At 30.5% G+C, this 9225-nt stretch overlaps 1 protein-coding gene across 1 annotated transcript in view; it reads left to right on the top strand.

The window, feature by feature from the left end:
* Positions 1–6755: 6755 nt before the first annotated feature.
* LOC144957014 (uncharacterized) overlaps positions 6756–9225 on the top strand; it is a 6620-nt gene continuing 4150 nt past the window's right edge. Inside the window, exon 1 of the mRNA XM_078887937.1 lies at positions 6756–6833. The gene's annotated coding sequence lies outside the window, so the exon portion shown is untranslated. The remainder of the gene's footprint in view (positions 6834–9225) is intronic.

The raw sequence follows: 9225 nt of genomic DNA on the forward strand, positions 1-9225 counted from the left end.
CCAAGAGCTAAGTCTAAGTGGCGTCTAAGTGGCGTCAGCTTCATTCGTTCTAAATATAATATAATATTATGAGGAGAATATCACGAGATACTGAATTAATACATACAATCCAAGGCACGCATATTTGTAGCAGCTCTGGTAGCTGATAAGACCAGACATCGTATGATCTGTATCGTGAATTATCCAACGTCACTCGGCCTTTGTTATTGTTTTTGCAATCCATGTTAGTGAGTAATTCTCACTAAACTGTTTTAACCAGAATATAGATAGTATGCGCTTGGCTAAGAAGCTCATAACATTGCCATCCGGAAGTATAACGGACCAACACACAAAACTGTGTGTATTCATGAACGTTTATAGTCAGGTTAATACAGTTCAGTGAGCATTACTCATAAACGTGGATGGCAAAAAACAATAACAAACACATGAGTAACGCCATCTTCGAACTATCTATAAACGTTAAAGGTTACACATAGTTTTGTGTGTTGTTCCGTTATACTTCCGGATGGCAATGTTGTGAGTGTCTTAGCAACATTGCTATCCGGAAATATAACGGACCAACACACAAAACTGTGTGAAATTTTGAACGTTTATAGTCTGATAAATACTGTTAAATGAGAATTACTCATAAACTCGGATGGAAAAAAAGCGATAACAAAGACCTGAATGACGTCAACTTCATACTATCTATAAAAGATCAAATCCGGAAAATGTATTCTATCAAACTATGTATTTACACCAATATTATATTTACATGACCCTCATCCTCTCAAATACTCCCAATTCTATGGGTTCGCGAGGAGTCCCGGGTTTGAGAATTTTTGTCAAGGTGAAGGTCATTTTAATCGATCGGTATTTGAAGGATGAGTTTTCTGGCCAAAAGTTAAAATACGTATTTTGTTTTGTTTTGTTTTGTTTTAAAGATAGTACGACAGAATTATACAAGAATAGGTCAATTTGGGAGGTTAAAATACGTGGGGGGGTTTTTTTAAAGATAGTACGGCAGATTTTTATACAAGAATAGGTCAGTTGGGGTCAAAGTGTTCTTGATGACTCATACATCTTGACGAATAGCGGATATTCCAGATGTTGATGTGACTGCGTCAGGAGATAGATAGAATGCGCTTGGCCAAGGAGTTCACAACATTGCCATCCGGAAGTATAACGGACCAACACACAAATTCTGTGTAACCATGAACTTTTATAGTCGGGTTAATACAGTTTAGTGAGAACAACTCACAAACGCGGATGGCAAAAACAATAACAAAGGCCTGAGTGACGTCATCTGCATACTATCTATAGAATCTACTGCGTACAGAAAGGTCAATGATGTTTTAGTCCACGAACTGCATGGATAGAATGCGCTTGGCTAAGAAGCTCGCAACATTGTGCGGCAATGTAGTCTAGTGGCATGACACTCGCTTTCGGATCGGAAGGTCCTGGGTTCGAGTCTCGCGCTCGGCGCATAGTTGAGTCCAAGGAAAGGATCTTTACTCACATTCTCTCACCGTACTAAGGTGTAAAATGAGTACCAGGCCGTTAACAGCGTTGTCTTTGTCCGAAAAATTGCAATAACGCCTAACAAGCGTCATGTCCGTCCTTCATGTTAAATGTTGCTGTTGACAAGAGACCCCCTGTAAAGCGCTTTGAGCATATTTAGTGTATAAAGCACTATATAAAGGTCTTTTTTTTTTAACATTGGTATCAGGAATTATTGTTATTATTATTTTTTTATTATTATCATATTATTATTATTATTATTATTATTATTATTATATTATTATTATTATTTATTATTATTATTATTATTATTATTATTATTATTTATTATTATTATTATTATTATTATTATTATTATTATTATTATTATTATTATTATTATTATTATTATTTATTATTATTATTATTATTATTATTATTATTATTATTATTATTATTATTATTATTATTATTATTATTATTATTATTATTATTATTATTATTATTATTATTATTATTATTATTATTATTATTATATTTATTATTATTATTATATTATTATTATTATTATTATTATTATTATTATTATTATTATTATTATTATTATTATTATTATCATTATCATTATTATTATTTATTATTATTATTATTATTATTATTATTATTATTATTATTATTATTATTATTATTATTATTTACTATTATTATTATCATTATCATTAGCATTATTATTATTATTATTATTATTATTATTATTATTATTATTATTATTATTATTATTATTATTATTACTATCATTATTATTATTATCATCATCATCATTATTAACTATTGTTGTTGTCTTTGTTGTTGTTGATGATGATATATTTTGTTCACAGAAAAATTATGATTATTGGCCATGAAAGTTCTAAATAAACGTTTTGAAACTTTGAAACCTATTGGTCCAATGTACACCAGCCGGCAAATAGATTTGTATGGATAATAATAACAATAATAATAATAATAATAATAATAATAATAATAATAATAATAATAATAATAATAATAATAATAATAATAATAATGATAATAATAATAATAATAATAATAATAATAATAATAATAATAATAATAATAATAATGATAATAATAATAATAATAATAAATAATAATAAATAATAATAATAATAATAATAATAATATAATAATAATAATAATATAATAATAATAATAATAATAATAATAATAATAATAATAATAATAATAATAATAATAATAATAATAATAATAATAATAATAATAATAATAATAATAATAACAATGCTAAACACTGCGCATCACACAAAAAAGGTAAAGTGAAGCACCATTCACATATTAACACATTATATTTAACATTAATACATCGCTTTAAATTCCGCTTAATATTTTCTATTGTTTTTTTGTTATTGGGTCCTATTGAGCCCGAAAGGTTTCATGACTTGAATTTTGTAATTTTTCGAAGCTGTTACTTTATATTATTATTCATCGTTGTTGATTCATATAAAATTGGGTTTTGGAATTTCTGACTGGTGAACAATGCGGGCACTCCCGAGGTACGATCTGTGGGGAATCCGTTTGGAATGTTATACTATTTGTGACCCATCGTCTCAAAACGGTGTTGTGTCGGAACGTACCTGATGCTTAAAAGCCGAATTTAATGTTAAACTGGTCAAAAATATAAATTGTTGGCATTTGCACCATAAAATATGGTATCCATTCTCCTCAATAAAACATACAAACTCAACACAAGTCTGTTATTTCTGGCTATAAATTCAATTTTCAACATCTTAGCCATCCCGACTTAATACCGTTTTGAGGTGAAAAGTCACATTTTTGTCTTGTTAGTCGAAATAGTATTATAATATAAATGAGCTATTTTATACAGTACAATATCCATGAAATGTGCTCAAAGCGCCAACAGCAACACTTAACACGTAGGACGAGACATGATGACGCCTATTAGGCGATATTATTTTTTTTTTCGGACAAAGATAACACTGTAAACGGCAAGGTACGCATTTTACACCTGAGTACGGTGAGAGAATGTTAGTAAAGAGTCTTTTCCAAGAACTCAACTTTGCTCAACCCAGGACCTTCCGATCCGAAAGCGAGTGCCATACCACAAGACCACATAGCCGAACTTTATTTAACAGTTCAAAAGACTTCAACTTATGAACTCTCGCATCAACCTTCATTTTCAATAAGATTTAATGACTTTAAATGTGACCCAACGTCTCAAAACGGTATTATGTCGGGTTGGGCCTGATGCTAAAAAGTCAAATTATAGTTAAACTGGTCAAAAACATGAAACGTTGGTATTTAGCACATTAAAATATGATATTCCTTCTCCTCTTTTATGAAGCAAACGAACTCAACTAAAGCATGATACTTCTGGCTATAAATTCCTTTTCAGCATCTTAATCATCCCGACTCAATACCGTTTTATAGGCTTGGGGTCACAAATGTTCATGAAGTTCTTAAATGTGAGCAAAAAAATTGATTTTTTTTTTCCGTGGTAGTCGGCAGGTGTCAGTGCGTGACATAATCAGTCTGAAGGTGAACAGTTCGGATTTGCATTTTATTTTTTTCATTTTTTGAAAGCATATGCTCCGCCAGAGTATTTAAATCTTAATTTGAAGAAAATTGAGTGATTTTTCATTAAGTTATGGTCAGATGTATGGGAAAGGTATCCAGCACCTTTTCTCAAATCCATACTTCTTCAACTTGACTAGCTATAAAAAATATTTAGAAGTGAAATGAAGCTTTGATATTTCCCAAAGATGTACAAAAAGGGGTTAGTTTAATAATTTATGACAAGAATTCATTTTTGATTTTTTTTTTTAACTGACCTTCTAACTAAACTTGGCAATATCTCAGTTCAAACCTTTTTAACCATCCGACTGATTTTGTCATTCACTGTAACATATGCATTTCATTTCACACATTTCATTTCGGGCAGTGATCTAGTTTGACCGATATGACAGTCACCGTCTCAAATCAGGATTGTGTCCGGAGGGACCGGATTTCGAAAATAGAATATAGGATGAAAATATGTCAGAACTACACAGTTTGAGAATTGAACAATTTGAAAATATCCATTCATTCTTCTCTGGTGCTCATAAAAATTCCAATAAAATTCCAATCAAATTCCGTAATTTAGAACTCAAAGTCAATGGGTATGATCTATATTACATTTCCATATGCTCGAGCTCATTGGTCACAGTGGAAGATGTGGTCAAAGTGACCAACATAGTGAAAAGTGTTCACAGTTTTTGAAATATCTAACATCATGGTCATTTTGTTCAGCTTGACACATGTGTATGTTTACAACTTTCATGAACAAAGCAGCGTGTTTACATTTCTGAAGAAACATCCAATCGTTTTGGGCGGGGTTCCTGACCTCCCATAGTGGGAAGGGGGGTACACACTGTGTCTTCTATCCCCTATGTCTGTTATCCAACATGCTTTCTGTCTTTGTCTTGGAATGAGATTACTTGGTTTTGTCATGGCCCTGGCTGGATACCCTAGCTGGGAGGGAAACAGTCAAATTTATAGTTAGAGTTTTGGGAGATGATATTTTTTCCTTGTAAATCATCTCCCTGTTATGCACTGTATTGTTTTGTTTACATATTATATATGATTTGTAAACATTTGAGTGTGTCCCTCTTAGTTGGGACCTGTGCTTGTGTCTGGATGAGACTTTTAGTGATCTCAAACTAAGTACTTTGATAGTGTGCTTTTGGAATCTACACCTGTTTCTTATTTGAACCAATTCCCCTTTTCTTCTCTTTTCTTGGATGCTTTATTGTAATTCTAGAACTTTTTACTATCCCATTTTCTTCCTTTTTACTGGCGCTGATATGACCTAAATGTTTTGCAAGCGCCGTAAAACCCTTAAAACAAACAAACAAATATCCAATCGTTGGACAAACCATGTGATTGATGACTTGGTTGGAGGAAAACATGAATATAGATCGCTCCCATTCCCAGTGTTTGGTTCACCATGACTAATATAATAACGTTTTGTGACGATGGGTAACATATGCCACACAACGTCCTTGAGTGGGATTGTGGTGATGTGATTTGTACACTAAAATTGGATATTTTTTAATGTTTTGTTTGTTTTATTTATTTTTTTAATTTTTTTTTTTGGCGGGTTGTTTTGAATGTTTGTTTTTTTACCAGGGTCTTTTTAACGATGTTTGGGGGGCCAAAATAGATATTTCATGTTTTGTTTGTTTGTTTGTTTGTATGTTTTGATTTATTTTTTTTTTTTTGTCTTTTATTTTGTTTTGTCTTTGTTTTGTTTCTTTTGTGTGTTTGTTTGTTTGTTTGTTTTTTTGTTCCAGTTCTACGACATTTTTATGGACCAAAATATGAAACTGGATTAAATCTTATTTTTCTAATTGAAGAAAATAAGCATAATTTGTTTAAGTTAGATTATAATACAATCCATTTCTAGTCAATTTTACTATAACTCAATTTTCGCATTCATCTTAACAACGCCACTACCACATTATCTCATCCGTCTGTAGTGTTTCATTCATCATGTTTGTTGAGGAAGGGGAAACCCGAAACGTCCATTTTATGTGTTTCCGTATAGTAAATTGAAGCTTACATTCAATTTCACATTGTTATTCATTACCACGAGACCACAAAGCCACACAAATACGTGAAGAATTAAATGCGAAGAACTGTAAAGACAAATACAAATTGACCAGTTATCTTAAATATACTCTGGAAAAACACGTATTTCAAAATTTGGCCAGAAAACTCGGCCTTCAAATATCGATCGATAAATATGACCCTCATCTTGGCAAAAACTCTCAAAACTGGGACTAAACAAGACCTCGCGACGTCCCAGGTTTCAGAGTTGTTTTGTTTTGTTTTACAAGAGGATGGTCATTTAAATCAATTGATATTTGAAGGATAAATTTTCTGGCCAAATTTTTAAATCCTTATCTTTCCAGTTACGATAATAAACTGGTAAACGACAGCAATGGTGTCTGTCTACACGTTCAACGGAAATCTACCTTATTGGTGCCAGACCGAGGCCCGGTCATTTCAGGTCAATATATTATTATATGTTTGATTTGACCAGTCACCGGAACAGCTGCCTACAGTATATTCAACACACACCTGTACAGTACGTATACATGTGTGGTAAACAAATCTATTCTTAGACCACTGTGCATTTCCATTACTGACCTGAGGTCAAGGATAGCTGGACTTACTCATTGGTCTCATGATTAGTAAGTATTACAGTAAAGTTCATAAGCGGAGCTGCCTAACCATTACAGTGTGTTATGTTCCTGGGCAGAGATCGTCGCTGGTAGGTGAGTAATCTTTTTCTTAGGTATTAATAGAAAAATGTACGATTAAATGATGAAAATTATCACAAAATCTGCTCGGAGCAAAGGCGTGTGGTGAAGTATAACCTTTAACTTGTATAGGCTGATGAGGGAAATTAAGTGAGAAATAGTAATAGTAATAATTATTATAATAATAATAATAATAATAATAATAATAATAATAATAATAATAATAATAATAATAATAATAATAATAATAATAATAATATAATAATAATAATAATAATAATAATAATAATAATAATAATAATAATAATAATAATAATAATAATAATAATAATAATAATAATAATAATGATGATAATAATAGTAATATGAATAATAATAATAATAAGAAGAAGAAGAAGAAGAAGAAGAAGAAGAAGAAGAAAATAATAAGATAATAATAATATAATAATAATAATAATAATAATAATAATAATAATAATAATAATAAAAATAATAATAATAATAATAATAATAATAAAATAATAATAATAATAATAATAATAATAATAATAATAATAATAATAATAATAATAATAATAATAATAATAATAATAATACATCATACATTTAAAACTTTGCAACCTCATTTCCTACATGAAAATGGCCAAGGAGTCAGGCTCTCTCTCTCTCTCTCTCTCTCTCTCTCTCTCTCTCTCTCTCTCTCTCTCTCTCTCTCTCTCTCTCTCTCTCTCTCTCTCTCTCTTGAAATCAAAGTAATTTCAGAATGATTTCATAAAGATAACGTTTATTGTTTAAAGCAACAGTAGAAGACAATTGGACTCAATAGTCTGATGTCACGTCGCCCACCAACGGCGGACAACGTGGTTCTAAACAAAGAAAATCGGTATTTTTTTATTCTTCGTGCTGGCAAAAAAATTTTATATGTCTTGTGATCAGAATGTGTAAAATTTAAAACATAATCAGCTTTATAATGTTTGTTTGTTTTTTTCCTCTGGATACGCTTTTATGCTCGTCGGAGAAATATTTCATAAGGGCGTCCGCTATTGTTCCGATAGTTTAGAGCCAGTTACTAAGTTACCATGCGTCATTAAGAGGGAAGTGACGTCACGACTGTTGAAGCGTATTGGCGATAATCATTGAGGACACGTTGGTAGAAAAAGATTCTGTTTCGAGAATTTAAAAATTTGCGTTTTCGCGATTTTTGTTGTAATTCTTTATAATTCCTTCTTTGTGTCACTTCCGAAGTCGAAATATCAAGTATTCTTACAAAAGTTTCCACCATTCCCGCTATGTGTGACAGAGTGCAATAAAATTAGGCATGCATGTGGTTTAACTCACTCAACCCTAACACCGATTATATCCGTATTTTACCCGTGTTACTTTTACCTCTTGTATAGTAGTCTTTGTCCCATGCCTATTTATTACATTTTTCTGAGACAAATTTTAAGCGTAATATCAAAGCTTATGTTTTGCATGTTAATGGTAGTTGAATAAAACTATCTATGCCCGTGCTCCTTTTAATACATTTTTCCCAATTTTGAAAAGAAGCAAAAATTTCTAGGATTGATTGAGTTAATAAATGCTTTTTATGTGATATTATATGATTCTTTCATTTCTTTGTCAACGAGTTATTTCTATCGTGCTCAATAACCCAACGATATTTAAAACTATTTTAATTGGCAATAAATTGCAGTGGCATTTACAACCCGATGCTGTTATCTCTAAATTGAACAAAAGAATGTATTTTACTCGGAAACTTTCAGAATTTGACATAGACAAAAAGATATGAACCGTTTTTGTATAGATCCGTTTTGAAGACCATTATAACTTTTTGTATTACAGCATGGAGTGGAAATGATAGTATTTGCGACATAAAGAAATTGATCGGGTAATTGATAAAGCCAAGAGTTATACTCACCCAATTTCCAATGTGGAAGAACTGTTCAAGAGATTTTGTCTAAGTAAAATGGAGAAAGTTATGAATGATGGCGATCACCCCCTTCACAAATATATTATGTTCTCCATGAGGAGCCGTCGCCTTATATCTATTGTTTTTAAAAGATAACACGTCGACTTAATTCATTTTTGCCACATGGTATTCGAATTTTTAAATTTTTAACGCGCAATTCAGATGTAAATTAAATACTATCTTTTAAATGTACACTCACAAGTTCGGACTAAAGGCCAGAGGTATGGCCTATCTCAATTTATCAAATTTATATATAAAGTGTTGCTATTGGTTCTTGGTTGTATATTTTTACATTTTGTGCATTTGCATATATATATAAATATATATATATATATATATATATATATATATATATATATATATATATATATATATATATTATGTATGTATACATTTACGCCATAGATTCTCAACTTTGTGTTTATACATTTTTATGCA

Source organism: Berghia stephanieae, chromosome 11 (genome assembly GCF_034508935.2).
Source record: "Berghia stephanieae isolate SIO BIC M18660-M18661 chromosome 11, UCSD_Bste_1.3, whole genome shotgun sequence".
NCBI classification, from domain to species: Eukaryota; Metazoa; Mollusca; class Gastropoda; order Nudibranchia; family Aeolidiidae; genus Berghia; species Berghia stephanieae.